This window comes from Phoca vitulina, unplaced genomic scaffold (genome assembly GCF_004348235.1).
Source record: "Phoca vitulina isolate PV1807 unplaced genomic scaffold, GSC_HSeal_1.0 scaffold80, whole genome shotgun sequence".
NCBI lineage: Eukaryota > Metazoa > Chordata > Mammalia > Carnivora > Phocidae > Phoca > Phoca vitulina.
This window is the reverse complement of record NW_022589783.1, coordinates 5,403,649-5,421,647: the sequence shown is the minus strand read 5'-3', so window position 1 is coordinate 5,421,647 and position 17,999 is coordinate 5,403,649. Positions and strand designations below refer to the sequence as shown.

The 17,999-nt window shown below is 44.9% G+C and overlaps 1 protein-coding gene across 1 annotated transcript in view; it reads left to right on the top strand.

The window, feature by feature from the left end:
- The window catches only part of GALNTL5 (polypeptide N-acetylgalactosaminyltransferase like 5), a 109,873-nt gene that overhangs the window by 38,589 nt on the left and 53,285 nt on the right, over nucleotides 1-17,999 (top strand). The window contains exons 5-6 of the mRNA XM_032394375.1: nucleotides 6,986-7,066; nucleotides 7,258-7,332. The gene's annotated coding sequence lies outside the window, so the exon portion shown is untranslated. The remainder of the gene's footprint in view (nucleotides 1-6,985; nucleotides 7,067-7,257; nucleotides 7,333-17,999) is intronic.

Here is a 17,999-nt window from a genome sequence, read left to right as displayed (position 1 = left end):
CATATGTGTGGATAGAGCTGAGGAGGCAGGGAACCAGGAGGCGAGCCAGAGTGTAGGGATCCAATAGGAATGTGCTAATGCAAGAAAAAAATATGGCTTATTTGATTTTTTTCCCCTCCATGATGGGAAATAAAAGGCAAAGGAAAGAAAGTCAATATTCAGTGCCAGGAACTGAGGGGCCAAAAACCCAGAGAAAAGGGGTCTCTAGGGAAGCAAGCAGTCTTTCCCACCTCCAGGCTTCAGGGCATTTGTAAATCCTAACTGCACGGGGGTGAGGCCCAGAAACCAAGTGGAGAGCGGCCACACAGAGGCGGGGCAGACTTGCTAGTGGTCTCGCACAACTGGGGGACATAAAGCCAGAGTTCTGTGCCGGCCAGGGAGGAGGGCCCAGGAAGCACCTCAGCTTACTTGGAGAATTGAAACACCGGAAATGGACTAACATGAAAGCCCGAAATGCAGTTTGAGGTGGAAATGGCATTGGGAAGGAAGGAACCAGACGTTAACAGAGGGAAACAGTTAACAGAACAGGGGTCCCAGTAAAAGGGGTCCCCTCAAAATAAAGCCAATGAGAATTTGCTCCCAGCTTAATATTTCTGAGGCCCTGGGAACAAATTTTCACTTGTTTTACCTGATCATTAATCTCGCAATATAAAAACAGTTCACTGGATAAGATTTCCTCAAGTGAATCAGGGTTTTCCAAAAGATGGATTTACTAAACATTGAACAATGAAGTATTTGTAGAAATTAGAGGTGAACGTGACAGATGTGTTTGTCTTGGCAAAGGGGCATCTTCAGTCACAACTCCACTCCCGTCTCCTTCTGGTGACTCGTCTTTTGTGTCTTTCCATCGTAATCTTAGACTTCCCTTGATCGAGAACTCAGATTGACAATCTTTTTGTGTGTGCATGCCTCTCTTTTTTCCTCCCTCTATGCAACTGGCGGACAAGATCTCTGGTAATCGTGGCTCCTGAGAAAGGGGAGATGTTAATACTGACAAGGTTGCAAGGATTAGAAATGGGGGTGACCCCTGTAAGGACCCTAGTGTTCCCATCTTGCAGCAGGAACTGAGAGACACCGATATATTACAGAGATATATTACCTGACTTGCTCTTAAAACCAGGGAAGTATGGGAGCCGAGAGTCGAAGCCCAGCCCTCGCCTGTGTATCCGGCTGCCTCCTCCCCATGCTGGGGTGGCCCGGGCTGTTGCATTCATCAGCACCCCTGGCGGTCATCAAAGATGAGAGGGATTCTGACATGGTGCCTGTACTCAGCCTTCACTTTGCTGGCTTGTCATTCTTTCTTTTTTTTTTTTTCGGTCCAGCAAATATTTATTGAGGAATACTCTGTGCTCGGAGCTGACGCTTCGAAGATGAGACACCCAAGGAGGTCACAGGCTAGGACAGAGGCAGACAGACAGCAAACAGTCACCCACAGAGTGGTGATGGCAAGCCGCTCCACAACAGACCTATAACCAAACCTCTGGGCATCTGGGTGAAGTGCTGGAAAGAGCCCAAAGGCTAAATAAGGGCTCAATGCCATGGCCAGGTAATAGGATGCTCATCGGCCATTTAAAATACCGTTTCTGGAGGCCTGAGAAAAATGTTCACAACACGAGGCCCAGTGAAAAAGGCAGGCTTCAAAACTGAATCTGAGGTCTGATACCCATGATATTGTTTTATAAACCAAAATCCTTCCGGAGGTTAGCTGACTACCTTCTGTTTGCCACCCCAAGATCCACTCTCCACCTTTCTCCACCTGCTCTGCGCCCTGGCTACTGACCTGTGTGGCCTCTGGCTTCCGGTTGGCTTTGACCAGAGGGAGGCTCTGGATGGAGGGAGGAGAGCGAAGTCGGGAATCTGCTCCTCCTGCTCCTTCGCTGCCGCTCGCCTTAGTCTGGCTGGTCTCCTGCCCCCACCAAGGTTCCAGCAGGTTCTAGTAACTAGTGCCCTGTACCTCCTCAGGCCTAGGGAGGAAAGGGGCCTTGCTGTTAGCAACTCCAGGGTTCTGCACCATCTTGGGGGCTTCCCTACATCCTGCCCACACCCTTATAGATGGGCCCGTGTTTAATCTCTTCCCAAATGACCTAAGTTGTGGTGCCAACCCATTTGTGGGATTGTGGGCCATTGTGTTGTTCTCTCGTGTGATTTGCTCGTTTTCTATAATAGTCACCTTTTGGGGCATCTAGTGAACTCATGACTCCTCATTTCCTCTGAGAATCGTCTACCCAATCACAAGGGTGGACCCATAACTGGTTAGTCTGGAGTAGAGACCAGAGACCAGCTGGGCCAGCCAGATGCTCTTTCCTGGAAGGTCCAGTCGGGGCTGGAGAAAGCCTGCCCCATCTTGGTGGAGAGATATCCTATGAACACAGAAAGAGGAGTTAAAGAAAGAAATAGGACAAGAAATGGCCCTTGACCCTGGAAGTCTGTACAGACCCCAGTTCTAGCCCCTTCCTAAGTCCTGGCATCACGGCATCTTGACACCCGTGATACTCAGCCCTAAGGCCTTGTAATAACCGCCCCCCCACCTTTTAACATAAATCAGCTTGAATTAACTCAACCAAATGACTCCTGAGTAATACACCTGTGAATTACTCTCACAATTAGAAAATATAAGAGATATATTTTTATTTTTTTAAACTTTTTACTTTGAAATAATTATAGACTCACAGGAAGTAGCAAGAATAGTACCCAAAGGCTCACATATGCTCCACACCCAGCATCCTGCCATGGTGGATCCTCTATGGCTCTAGGACAATATAGAAACCAGGAGATGGATGCTGCTGCATGGTTGGTAACCTGACTGCAGACATCAGTTCTCAGCATGTTAAAATCTGCACCTGCCTGTATGGATGTATGTGCAGTTCTATGCAGTTTTATCCCAAGAACAGACTCATACGTCCACCACCATCATCGAGATAGAGAACTGTCCTGTCATCAAAACAGAACCCCCTTAAGCTGTCTTTTTGTATTGCACTCACTCCTTAGGGCCACTCCCTGGAAACCACTGATCTCTTCTCCATGTCTATACTTTTAGTTTGAGAATGTTGTATAATGAAATTACATAGTATTGGTAATTCTTTGTGGAGATTGACTTCTTTTTGCTAAGCATAATGCCTTTCTGGTCCGTCCAACTTACTGTGCCTACCAGTAGTTCAATCCTTATTACGGAGGAATATTCCACTATGCAAATGTCCCAGAGCTTATCCAACCACTCACCCGTAAAAGAACATTGGGTTGTTTCCAGTATTTTGCTATTATGAATTAAGCTGCTATGAACCTTCACATATAAGTTCTGGTGTGAACATAAATTTTAATGTCTCATGGATGAATGCCTAAGGTCATATGGTAAGTGCATGTTTGGTCAGAAACTGTTAAACTATTTTCCAGACTGGCCATTTGGTACTGGTAATTCGTGGCTACCATTTGGCATTCCCACCAGCAATGGATGAGAGATCCAGTTCCTCATTCCTGTTTCTCTTTTTGGATCTTCTTGTGGGTTACTTGTACTTCTTTAGAATTCCATTTTATCTCCAGTGTTTTGGAATATTGAAAGACAGCCAAGTGGAGATGTAGCGTAAGGGCAGGCAGCTGGGTGTGCCAGCCTGGAAAGCAGAAAAGAGCGTGGGTATCCATGTACACAATGTTCTTGGCATCTGGACGTGTTTAAAATCATGGGAAAGATGAGGCCGCCCAAGGAGAGAGAAGGCTCAAGCTGGGCCCTGAGTGAGCCAAGTGGTCACGTTAGGGAGATGAGGAGGGGGGCCAGCAAAGGACCCTGTAGAAGGAGCTCCTGGAGCATCGAAGGAAGACCTCCTCGGTAGTGTTCATCAGAGATGTGCTTAGAACTTTTTCAACCAAATTAAGGCAATTGTAGATACATACTGTTCTGCCATCACTTTTACAATTTGCTGTTTTGAGAATATTCTTCCTTGTCATTAAAGATGCTTTTACAACATAATTTTTAACAATTGCATAGTTTTCATTTTAGGGCTGTATCATGATTTATGTTTTTTGAAAGTTTCTTCTAGAATCTTGTCCAGGGTCAAAATCAAATGTACTGGCCTCTATTTTCTGGAAGTAGCTTCTACTTTTCGGAGCTCAGGACTATAGTTGCTTCTGCTGTTTCCCACATTCTTTCAAGCACATCAGACATTCACCAATGTCTTCCATATACTTTTCTAGCCCTCCAGAATTTAGTATGTTCAAAGTCCCGTGATCCCTCCCATAAAACTTAACAGTGCAGTGCTAGATCCGTGCCACCTATTAATCCTCATGATATCATGTTTAACCTTCTGAGCAACCTGTGTGCTCGTTTTTGTCATCCCCTCTTAGAGACGAGGACACAAGCTCAGAGGGTGTGTGTGGTTCCCTCCCATTACAGCAGCTGGGCAGGGCAAACCTCAGGTCTCCTGACCCAAAGTCTAATGCATAGTGCAGCCTCTCTCTGGCCACTGTTGGTTCTGCCCTCCATGCTTTGGAGACCATGATCCCCGATAGAATAGAGACCAAATGAGTTCAGCAGCTCTGTGTTTTCATCTGTTAAATTTCACCATCTGTCTCGGGGAGAGGGGGGCTCTTTCTTGTTTCTCTGAGCATAACTAAAATCTGTTTTGAAAGGTGACCCAACATCGCCTGGGAACCTTAGTGCTCGGTGGCTGGTTGCTTTCTTGACGGTTTTGCCTCTGCCCCTCCTTCATGACCAGTCTAGCGGGAATCGGGAATGTAGGTTTGAAGTTAGGCTGACCTGAGTTTGAATCCTGAATCTTGGCAGGAGCTGCGTGAACTCAAGTGACCACATCCATCTGTACCTGGTTCCTTGGGTGGCCACCGTCTTCCCATTTCCCATGCCCTGTGTGGTCCTCCCACTCCACTTCAGGGACCCACTTAGGAGCAGAAAACAGCAGGAGTGGTGCTGTGCTGTTCCAACTCTAAGCCAGAGGAAGACCTGGTGGCCTCCTCTTTTATGCTTTGGGGAGCTCTGAGCCATCATGGAAGAGGTCAGGTTGCCTACTAGCAAGCCCATGAGAAGAATCTACATGGAGAGGCAGGGAGAAGAGAAAGAGGCCCCACCACCCCAGAATCCCAGCTCAGCCTGGCCTTCCAGCTGTGCATGCCGGGGCCCCAGCCCCGATGGGCCAGCCAGGCCAGCCCCCAGGTGGGACAGAATGCCCAGCTGAGTCTAGTCAACCCACAGAATTATGACACCTGATTGAATAGCCATTGTTTTAAGCCACTGAACGTTGGGATGATTCTTGAGACATTAATTGTCCACACTAATTGTGAAGTATTAATTAATACAGTGCTTAGCACGTTGCCTAGCACACAAGAGCTTAATAGATGAGAGCAACTCTTATTTGACTTTGTCAAAGCCCCAGGTGGTTTGAGAGCTCCTTTGAGACTAACCTCTTGAACACATGCTTCTGACAAATAGATCTTGAGGAGCTATCTGAATCATTGAAGATACAGTAATCTGAGCCATCAGCACCACAACCAGGTAGAATTACCCTCCATTCACTCTCTACCTGGAGATAATAAATTGGCAGCCAGGGGGGTAAAGGCAGATCAGGGGCTGAACCCACTGCCATGATGGTGTCTTGGTTTTTGAAATCTCTGTTGCCTTTACTCAGTCCCTGCTAAGGCTACCCTGGCTTGGTGTCCTGGAGACAAGAGCTTCTTGTAGGCTCTGGGCCACTAGGAAGGTGACCTTCCCTTGTGAGACAGGCAGTCCTTCTCTGGAGGACCTGGGAAGATGCGGTTTGCTTTGATGTACAGGGCAAATAGGGTGGAGGGTCTACACTCTTCAGCCAGTCTCTTTGTCTCATACAGCATTCCTACTTCCATTGGTTAATTTTTCCATATCCTACAGGTCTGGACAAGAGAGAGGGTGGAACTGGGGTGCCTAATTCAGCTTAGGCTGCTCAAGGAGTAATGACAGGTGAAAACTTGCCCTGTCTTAGTCCACTTGAGCTGCTATAACAGAATATTATAGACTGAGTGGCTTATAAACAACAGAAATTTCTTTCTCATAGTTCTGGAGGCTAGAAGTCCAAAATCAAGGCACCAGCCCATTCGGTGTCTGGTGCATGCCCATTGCCTGGTGTGTCCTCCCACGGTAGAAAGGCAGAGGGAGCTCTCTGGGGTTTGTTTTAGAAGGGCACTAATCCCATTCATGAGGGGTCCACCCTCATGACCTAATCATTCCCAAACGCCCTATGTCCATATACCATCACATTGGGATAAAGTTAGTGCCAGAGAAATACTGAAATCTACATTCAAGAGGCATCTAATTTAATATTGCCGACTCAGTTTCAACATATAAATTTTGGAGGGACACAAATATTCAGTGTGTAGCACACCCCAACGAGGACATTGGGGTGCTGATCTCTATGCAGCGATGACCCTGGACTTGTCCCCTGACACACAGGGGTCAGGATAAGTCATGCTGTAGTCATATTCAATTATTTTATAATTAATAAGCTAAAACTCTTCCTTCGCAATGATAGTCTGCAGTTGAAAGCCATTTTCATACACAAGGTGTCACTTTTTTTTAAGGTGTAAGTACATTGAGACTTTGATGCATGCTGGTGGAGGAATGGGCTGTTTCCTTTTCCACGAGCTCACAAGAAAAGAGCAGCTCAGACACAAAGACCAAGGTTGTTATGCTTGTCATAGGCACCCACACTTCCTGGAATGTCCTTTCTTAGTGACCTGGGAGCTGGGGGAGCAGATGTTTCACAAGGAGATTCCAATGAGCAAATACCACTGGAGTTTAGGGCCCCAAACGGGGTGTCGGCTGTGGGATATTCACTGCAATGGCTAGAACAAGGGGGCATGTGGGCCAGGAGCTGGGATGGCATGTGAGGTCGGAGCAGGCTGCAGAGGTCTTCCTGGGTGATTCTAAAACTTTAGATCTTTATCCTGCAGTCCGAGGGAGGCAACGAGGTTGGAAGCAGGTGAGTGACATTATTTACTTTGTTTATAGGAGAAGAAAACCAATTCAGTTTGTTAAGTTCAAGATGCCTGATGTCAAGAACATGGGAAGTTGAAGAGATGGGCATGGAAGGTGAGGGAATGAAAGATACTGGGATTTGGGGCTGGATTCATTAGCGTAGATATGGTGAGTGATGTGAGGATAGGAGATTAAGGGGAAAGTAGCTAAAGCAAAGACAGCAGATGTGTAGCATGCGTGTCCCCAGCTCCCTTCCCCTGCCTGTAGCAGGCCTTGCTGAGCGATCACAGCACCCTCTCTTGCAGAGCCCAGTGCTGCGGAAGTCAAAGGAAAAGGATTTCTAGAAGATAGGCTGGTCAACACAGTCAAATGCTTACTCGGTAAGATCAAACAGGATGTAGACCAAAAACGGCTGGGGGGTTGGCATGCAGGAAGGCATTGGAAGTTTCTTACCTCTCTTACAGAAACTGTTTTCTGTTGTTTTAGCTTTATGTTTATATTTTCTTTGATAAGAGTAAACTTGCAGAATTTGAAAATAATATTCACCTATAATTCCACCATGATTGGTAACATTTGGATGCATGTATTTCCAGTCTTTTTTCCGACAAGCGTACAGCTAATATCATTACATACGTGCAGTCATACTGTAGACACAGTTTGTGTCCTGAGTTTTCACTTAATATCATTTCCTATTATTTACTTATCTTCTCTCTTCATGGTTATAAATGTGGGCATTTTCCAGATTTTGCCATTATAAATAATGGCTTTAATAAACTCTTTTTAACGGGCGCCTGGGTGGCTCAGTTGATTAAGCATCTGCCTTTGGCTCAGGTCCTGATCCCGGGGTCCTGGGATCGAGCTCCAGGTTGGATTCCCTGCTCAACGGGGAGTCTGCTTCTCCCTTTCCCTTTACCCCTACACCCCCCACCTCATGCTCTCTCTCTTGCTCTCCCTCTCTCTCAAGTAAATAAATAAAATCTTTTAAAAAATTAAAAAATAAACTCTTTTTAAAGCAATCTTTTTTAAAAATTTCAATATTTCCTTAAGATCAATTTCTAGAAGTGGCCAAAATACTTAAAGATTTTAAGACTCCTGATATAATAAAGTGCATTTCAGGACCATTTTACTAATTGGCATTGCCACCAGCAGACCATAAGGGTATTTAAATGAATGCACCATTTTTTACTATCCCGTTGTTGTTTTTTCTGGAACGATACAAATCCTTGATGGAAACCAGATTATAGTATAATACCATGGGATATACAAGTGTATACGTGTATATATACACACATATATTGGTATATGTACTTATGCGCACACACACACATATAAATATCAGTATCAATGCAATAGAACCAATATCGGAGCAAAAGACTTTTATCATCCTCCTACAGGATAGTGCTGAGCAAATCCCTTTCTCCCTGGCTTAGACGAAGAGAAAAAGAAACATCTGTGAAGCCAATCGCTGACCTGGTACACTGTGGGTTCTTAAACACCAGTCAATGAATGAAAACCTTCTACTAAGACCTACTTCATTCTTGGAGCCCCAGCCACATGATGAAAGTAACATCATCCCAGTTTTACAAAGGAAGGGAACGGAGGCTTAGTGGGGGTAATTAACTTTCCCAAGGCCATGTAATTAGTAAGTGCTGGCACCCGAATTCACAGGCACAGCCTGTCTCAGTTGAGAGTCTGTGCTTTCTTCCTGTACCGTGAACTACATTGCAGAGAGCGAGCCAGCTAGGCGCACGGAGAGGGGTGGGGCTGACTGCTTTCTGAGGCTCACTCCTGGTTTCCGGTAGCTAATGTCTTGGTGGAGATGCCCCACCCCCAGTAGGAAGCCCATCCTCTAAAGGCAGCCACTGTCCCTCTTCTCTGTCTAGTGTGTTTTATTTATTTTAAAAAGATAATTATTTACTTGTTTGTTTGTCAGAGAGAGAGATCACAAGCAGAGAGAGAGGCAGGCTTCCCGCTGAGCAAGGAGCCCGATGCGGGGCTCGATCCCAGGACCCTGGGATCCTAACCTGAGCCGAAGGCAGACTTCTTACTGACTGAGCCACCCAGGCGTCCCTATCTGGGTGTGTTTTAGAAATATTTTAGCTTCTGAACGCTCTCCCCAAATCTGCATGTGTTCACCACCCCAGGAGCTCTCTGAACCCCATACTCTGGGGGTTTTATGGAGGCTTCATCACAGAAGTGTGATAGATCACTAAGTCCATTTCCAGCCCCTCGTCCCTCTCAGGAGAGTGGGAGGCAGGGCTGAAAATTCCAAGCTTCCAACGACTGCCATCACCCAGGGAATTCCAAGGAATTTAGGAGTTCTGTGTCAGAAGCCAGGGCCAAAGACCAAATATTATAACAAAAGATGCTGCTGGTGTTCTTATCACTTAGGAAGTTACAAGGGTTTAAGGAGCTCTGTGCCAGGAACCTGAGGCAGAGACCAATATATACACATTCTGTTATCTCATGGGGCGTTAGCCTGACTTGTGGGACAAAAGTCAGCTCTCAGATCATAGTTACTATATGATTGTGTAACAAAACCCTTTACTGATGAATTGGGCAGTTGGGAGCCTTTTTCTGAGAAATTCTGGAGGAGCAGGATCTCTCCCCATGATAAATCTTCCTTTGAAGAGGCCCTTTGTTTACTCTCCTAGACCCTCGATCTAAGAGCTTGCTTGGGGCCAACATCCAAGTCACTCACGTATGGGCTGCAGAATCCACCTTCTGTTTTTGCAAATTCAGAGATGCTCGATTTTCACTCTTCCTGTGGTGGTTTTCTTTCTCCTTGCTTTTTCTTCCCTTTTACCCACTGTTTCTCAGGTGGGAGCAGTGTTCTGTGCACCTTCAAACTTGTGCCCTGCTGAGTTTGGGCGGCAAGGAAGGAAGCCGCACTCCGGGACCTCAGCACAAAGACCTCACTGTTCTTCCCTCACTGCGCCTCGGGCCGCTCGGTGGCTTCTGTGACCCCACTTACCTGGGACACTTTGAATCACTGGGCGGTTTCTCACGTTTCCTCTTTGGTTTCTGTTGGTCACAGCGTCTCTTGGTGATAACCCCGAAGGGGCCATGTTTGGGGGGAGGCAGGACCACACGTGATTGGACCCGGAGCCAGACTCAGCTTCCTGAGTTTAGAGGGGAGCGCAGCTTCAGCCTGTCCCCACCTCCCCCCGGAAGGGCCCATTGAGGAGACAGCTCGACAAGGTCCAAATCACACTGCTTTGCAGCTCAGCTCCATCCTCTGGTGGGCCAGGATGACCCATTTCCCTAGTTTAGAACCATCCAGAGCCTTTCCTGGATGGAACACGGCGTGTTTTACCTGAACAGAAGAATTTGACTCTCCCCAGTTGTTTCTCTCCATAGCATTCATCTTTCCATATTTATTTTTAAATTATAATAAAATATACATGAAATTACCATTTTAACCACTTTTAACTGTGCAGTTTGGTAGTGTTAAGTACATTCACACTGTTGTGCAACCATCACCACCATCCTTCTCCAGAAACTTTTCATCTTCCCAAACTATAACTCTGTCCCCATGAAACACTAATGCCCCATTCCCCTTCCCCATCCCCGGCAGCCACCCTTCTACTCTCTGTCTCTAAGAATTTTCTGTCTCTAGGTACCTCATATGAGTGCAATCACACAGCATTTGTGACTGGCTTATTGCACATAGCAGCACGTCCTTGAGCTTCATCCATGTTCTGGCACCTTCCTTTCGAAGGCTGGATACTATTGCATGTGTGTATAGACCGCACTTTGCTTCTCCATTCGTCTGCCAACGAACACTTGGCTATAGAATTAATTCAACAAACATTTTCTGAGTGCCAGTGAGGTATCAGGCACGGTGCTTGCTCCTGGAGATAAGATTGCTATTGAGGTAGACTAGGAGGTCCCACCCAGAGGTGAAGAAGCATTAATAATAATGACCAAAAGTAATGGCAGTTTCTTTCAAGTTCACAGAGACACCAATGACTATTCCTAATTTATGTATCCTCCACAATTTTTAATAAAACCTTTGGCACCTGATTTAAAAAATGAATAAGTAGGAGCGCCTGGGTGGCTCAGTCGTTAAGCGTCTGCCTTCGGCTCAGGTCATGGTCCCAAGGTCCTGGGATCAAGCCCCACGTCGGGCTCCCTGCTCAGCGGGGAGCCTGCTTCTCCCTCTCCCACTCCCCCTGCTTATGTTCCTTCTCTCGCTGTGTCTCTCTCTGTCAAAATAAATAAAATCTTTAAAAATAAAAATAAAAATAAAAAATGAATAAGTAGCAGAGGGGTGCCTGGGTGGCTCAGTCAGTTAAGCATCCAAGTCTTGATTTCGACTCAGGTCTCAGGGTCCTGGGATCGAGCCCCACATTGGGCTCCACGCTCAGCAGGGAGTCTGCTTGAGATTCTTTCCCTCTCTCTCTCCCCCTCTGCCCCTCCCCCTCTAAAATAAATAAATAAATAAATCTTTTTAAAAAATGAATAAGTAACAGAAATATTAATAGAAAAGCTTGCAAGTCACTATATGCACTTTACATCTTTGAGGGGGTGCTCCTAACGGAAAGTTTCAATCACAGCCATAAGACGGATGTGCTTATCACCACTTGGACTTACGTAGCTACACTGACAAGAATAGCTATGTCGGTATTTCTCGGTGTTCCATGAATCAACAGCAGGAGTTTCTGGTTTCCCATGCTGTCCCAGGGTAGCAGCCCCCGAGCGCCTGGCCACAGGCTCCCAAGGACACCGTGTGTCCCCCCTGCTTCTGCACCCCACTGATCTATTTTCCTCTTGCTGCCCTGTGCTTTGTTCTCTGCAACCATCTCATGAAACCGCATGTTTTAAACACTGGTTTACCGCCGCATCCTGCGATGTGTCTTCTTTACCACGAGTGGTTGCTGTGTAGATTTCTGAGCATGTTAAAAGTGCCCTGCCTCAGCCAGAGGAGCTCCAGCAAAGCTGCCCAAGATGCTGTGCGTCCTCATAGAAGTTTATATAGCTACACATCTGGTTGCTGAATTGTTCTAGATCTCCCTCTTGTGGGCCATCGACGAATAAAACACACCAATTATATCTAAGAAATGGGATGAAGAATCTCATAGATGATAAGGAATCAATTTCTGTGAATCCTGTGAGTTGATTGGGACCTTTCATTGTTTTTATTATGAAATGTGATAAATCTATAAAAAGTATGTAGAGAATATGAAAATACCCATGCACACCCACACCAGCTTTATGAAATCTTATTTTGCTGCATATGTACTGTAAATCTTTTTTTTTTTAAACTAAAATAGAAAAGTTGAGGGCCCCTGTGTACCCTCCCTTTCTGCACATGCCTCCTCCCTCAGGTAACAGTTACTCTGAATTGGTATTCATTACTCCCACACATATTTTTATATTTCCCTACATACATGTGTGTCAAGACGGTACCAACTATTGTTTTTCACCTTCTCAACTTCATGAGGGATGCTATCACACTGGGTGTGTTCTTTACAATTTGCTCTTCCCCTTCAGTGTAATACAGGTAAAGTGTATCCTTGTTATTCCTTTTCTCTCATTTTCCTCCCCTGTATATATTTTTTTAAGATTTTATTTATTTATTTGAGAGAGAGAGTGCGCGTGAGAGAGAGCACAGCAGGGGGGAGTGGGAGAGGGAGAAGCAGGCTTCCCATGGAGCAGGGAGCCCAATGCGGGGCTCGATCCCAGGACCCTGGGATCCTGACCTGAGCCAAAGGCAGATGCTGAACCGACTGAGGCCCCCAGGCGCCCCTCTCCTGTATATTGCTGATCGTATGAATACCACAGTATATTTACCGATTCCTTTATCTGGTTTATTAGGTTGTTTTGAATTTTCCCCACAACAAGCAAGGTCAAACCCAGCATTCTTAACTCGCCTCCTGTGTATTTCTCTAGGGTACATCCTAAGGGCGGATTGCTGGGTCATCATGTTTGGTGCACATGTGCAACTTTTCTCCATATTGCCAAGTAGCTCTCGAAAGGATCACACTATTTACAGCCCCCTACCTTCCTGTCTCTCTCTCATCTGCCAGAGGGCAGCCAGGTGGCAGGAGCAATCCCCACCATTAACTGAGCACCGTGTTAGTCATATTAGCCGCCTTAGCGAGAACGTTCTCTTTTAGTGATGACAACAGTCTTCTGAGGCAGGCATTGGCCTGTTTACAAGAAGCCAGAGCAGTCCAGGAATCTGCCCGAGGCCACAAGATAACAAGCAGCAAAGCGGCACTAAACCTGACCCAGAGCTGTGTGCAAACACCTGTAAAGAGTCCCCCCCCCCCCCCCCCCCGCCCCCTCCACCCCGCAGGGTAGAGAGGGATGGAGGGGAGACGCCCCTCCCACAGCAGCCTGTCTGTCTGGTTGCTGAGAGCTGAGAGAGAGAAGAAAGGATCCACCATTTAATTTTTTTTTTTTAGCATTTGATAAAATTTGATGGAAATTCTTTTTTTTATTTTATTATGTTATGTTATTCACCATACAATACATCATTAGTTTTTGATGTAGTGATCCATGATTCATTGTTTTCATATAACACCCAGTGCTCCATGCAGTACGTGCCCTCCTTAATACCCATCACCAGGCTAACCCATCCCCCCACCCCCCTCCCCTCTAGAACCCTCAGTTTGTTTCTCGGAGTCCATAGTCTCTCATGGTTCGTCTCTCCCTCCAATTCCCCCCCACCTCATTTTTCCCTTCCTTCTCCTAATGTCCTCCATGCTATTCCTTATGTTCCACAAATAAGTGAAACCATATAATTGACTTTCTCTGCTTGACTTATTTCTCTTAGCATAATCTCCTCCAGTCCCATTCATGTTGATATCAAAGTTGGATATTCATCCTTTCTGATGGCTGAGTAACATTCCATTGTATATATGGACCACATCTTCTTTATCCATTCATCTGTTGAGGGGCATCTCGGCTCTTTCCACAGTTTGGCTATTGCAGACATTGCTGCTATGAACATTGGGGTGCATATGGCCCTTCTTTTCACTACATCTGTGTCTTTGGGATAAATACCCAGTAGTGCAATTGCTGGGTCATAGGGTAGTTGTATTTTTAAATTTTTGAGGAACCTCCACACTGTTTTTCAAAGTGGCTGTACCAACTTGCATTCCCACCAACAGTGTAAGAGGGTTCCCCTTTCTCCACAACCTCTCCAACATTTGTTGTTTCTTGCCTTGTCAATTTTTGCCATTCTAACTGGTGTAAGGTGGTATCTCAATGTGGTTTTGATTTGAATTTCCCTGATGGCTAATGATGATGAACATTTTTTCATGTGTCTGTTAGCCATTTGTATGTCTTCTTTGGAGAAGTGTCTGTTCATGTGTTCTGCCCATTTTTTGACTTGATTATTTGTTTTTTGGGTATTGAGTTTGAGAAGTTCTTTATAGATCTTGGATACCAGCCCTTTATCTGTAGTCTCTTCAATAAATGGTGCTGTGAAAATTGGACAGCTATATACAGAAGAATGAAACCTGACCATTCCCTAACACCATACACAAAGATAAACTCGAAATGGATCAAAGACCTCAATGTGAGACAGGAATCTATCAAAATCCTAGAGGAGAATATAGGCAGTAACCTCTTTGACATCGGCCACAGCAACTTCTTTCAAGATTCATCTCCAAAGGCTAGTGGAACAAAAGCAAAAATGAACTACTGGGACTTCATCAAGATAAAAATCTTCTGCACAGCAAAGGAAACAGTCAACAAAGCAAAGAGAACCCACAGAATGGGAAAAGATATTTGCATTTAATTTTTTAAATTATGAAAGTCAGCATACATACACAAGAGCATATGTAACACGAATGTATTAGTAAGGAAAAGCAATAAAATGAACCGGGGGTAAGAAGGGAGAAAAACAGAAATTAAGGCATCCAGATACCTACGGGGGGAAAACACATCCCTGTTAGAAAATTATATTGGGGGGCGCCTGGGTGGCTCAGTTGGTTGAGCAACTGCCTTCGGCTCAGGTCATGATCCTGGAGTCCCGGGATCAAGTCCCGCATCGGGCTCCCCACTCAGCAGGGAGTCTGCTTCTCCCTCTGACCCTCCCCCTTCTCATGTGCTCTCTCTCTCCTCTCATCCTCTCTCTCAAATAAATAAATAAAATCTTTAAAAAAAAAAAAGAAAAGAAAAAGAAAATTATATTGGAAAAACTGGTTTTTTTAAATTATATATTAGCTTTCCCTTCAATTACTAGGAATCAGTGATCGTTTTATGACGGAAACCTGCTTTCCCCTGTGCTTGGCCGAGCTGACTTCAATCCAGTGTGGTGATCGTATGAATACCACAATATATTCTGCAGAGGGGGCGAGGACCATATTACCAGAGGTGACAGCCTGGGTAGCTGCCTGGAAACAAAGAGAAAAACAGAAATGAGAGTCGGGTGAAAGAGGAGACAAGGGAAACGTATTCTATACTCTACAGCTGCTCTCTGCTCAGCCCCCAGTGGAGCTGTGCATCGTGTTTTGTCTCTTGGTTTTGCACAGTTTCTAAAGAAACTTCCCCCTTTTATTTTAAGTAAGAGAAGGACTTAAGTATTCCAGAAATCAACGGAGCCTGATATTTCATCGAAGGTTGGACATCTACTTACAGGAGAAAAACGCTAGGGTGCTTGTCTGCTTTTGTTTTGGTTTTAGCCTATATATTTTACAAAAATATGTCCATTGTGTATTCGAGGTTTTAATGTTTGCTTTAGTTAAAAAGAAAATGACACCCGAAACAGAGCAGTCGAAGCAAACCAGAAGTGAATGTTAACAAGCATTACAGGAAGTCGACAGGAAGCCAAAAGTGTGGGTATGGAAATGAAAAACTTTTCAAAAAACACATCAAGAGCATAGCTGGTGAGGGGGGTAGTTTTCTTAGTGTAAGTCAAAGAATATAAATCACTTCATGTACTTCTTTTCCTCAGTTTTTTATGTGTGGTAAAATACATATGACATAAAATTTATCATCTTAGCCACTTTTAAGTATACAGTTCAGGGGTATAAAATGCATTATGTATCTCCATCTCTGCCATCCATCTCCAGAACTCTCGTCATCTTGTAAAACTAAACAAGAACTCCCCGCACCCCTCCCCGTCCCTCCCCCAGCCCCTGGCAACCACCTTTCTACTTTCTTTATGATTTTGACTACTCTCAACATGTAAGTGAAATCATACAGTACTTGTCTTTTTATGTCTGGTTTATTTCACTTAATATAACATCCTCAAAATTCATCCGTATTGTAGCAGGTGTCAGAACGTCCTTCCTTTTTTTTTTTTTTTTAAAGATTTTATTTATTTATTTGACAGAGAGAGAGAGACACAGCGAGAACAGGAACACAAGCGGGGGAAGTGGGAGAGGGAGAAGCGGGCTTCCTGCCGAGCAGGGAGCCCGATGCAGGGCTCGATCCCAGGACCCTGGGATCATGACCTGAGCCGAAGGCAGACACTTAATGACTGAGCCGCCCAGGTGCCCCACGTTATTCCTTTTTAAGGCTGAATAAGATTCCATCATATGTGGATAGCACCTTTTGCCTACTCATTCATCCACTGATGGACACTTGGGTTACTTCCATGTTTCAGCTATTCTGAATAATCCTGTATAAAAAGATTCTTATTTTCCATGTGAACGGAGCTACCCACATCAGAGTCTCCAAATAGGCTATTTCTCATTAAATTATTAATATTTTGAATAACTAACCTAGGGCCCTAGAATTTATGTAATTCTCATCTTTAGAGCATCTTTGGCAGATATTCTTGGCCTCTCAGAACAAAAGATTATGATTTGGGTTTTTTTTAATTAATTGAAGACGAAACTGATTGTTCACTCAAGAGGCCATTGATAGACATCTACCAAAAGCAATTTTGGTATTATTTATCCAGGGGAACTGGTCTCATTTGGCCAAATCTATTCATAGAATTTGAACCAATGTCTTGAACAATGTCTTCTTCCCTATTGGAGATGTGAGCCACTCTAGGATAGGGATTACAGATGCTTTCTTTGTGTCCCTGGTATAGACTACCACAGGTCTCAGGACACAGTGCCTTTAGCTACTTTAACCAGGAGGTAGGTACCTAAAGATAAAAAGCATCTTCCCCCACACCCAAGTATTCACATCTTGTCCTTGCTTACACGTTCCTTTGTCTTGTACTAAGTGTTATAACCTTGAATCAAATAAACAAAACATTGGTTTGTGACAGAAGCAATCAGCACATGATCTACCAAATAAGATGGACCTCCTTGGATATTAGCCAAAGGAAATTCTCTGTCTGGCATTTATTACCAGATTCTCCCTTCTCCCCAACTCCACAGCCCCAGCCCTGGGCCCACAATAATCCCCCACACTCTAAGACAGCGCACCATTAATTTCTAGAGGGAACCTCTCAAGTCACAACCCCTCTTGTGAGTTGCCTAAGATAACTGCGCACTTCCATGGAAAAGCTTACTACATGGTTATTGAGGGAAATGCTATTTGGACCCTGAGATGGACAGAGATCCAAAGGATGGTTGCAGTTGGTGCTCTGAATGGCTGGGAACCAGAGTGGATGGGGACTGGATTCTTCTGAAGGGTTCTTAGGACAAAGAACATAGGTTGGTGAGTTTGACCAATAGGATATGGAGGAATTTCGAGGTGAGAGCAGTGTGTGGGAGGGTTTGTAGGCCTTTGTCACTGGAGCAAAGAATCAGTCAGAAGAGAGTTTTTAGATGAATGAGCCCAATTGGGCTGGTGGGAGGGAGCCAGGCAGGGCTGAGACTAAGGTTATTTCATTAATTTTTGATTCCCTTTTTCCTTCTTCTGTTTCCTTTTTACCCCCAAAGATATTCACATTTTGGCATTGCTTGCCAATTCCTTTGTCTTACGAGTCACGGTTACTTGAGGATTTATTTAGTGAATGTCGACCAGCACATATCCCATGTAAGGTACAGGGTCATGGAGCGCAGAGATGGACTAGTCTGGGACCTTCTCCTCCAAGTGCTTACAGTCTCCCAAAATGCTTGGGATGGTATGCAATAATTGGCAAGTTTTATACTGAAATGTTTTTGCCTGTTTTCTTTTGATTTGC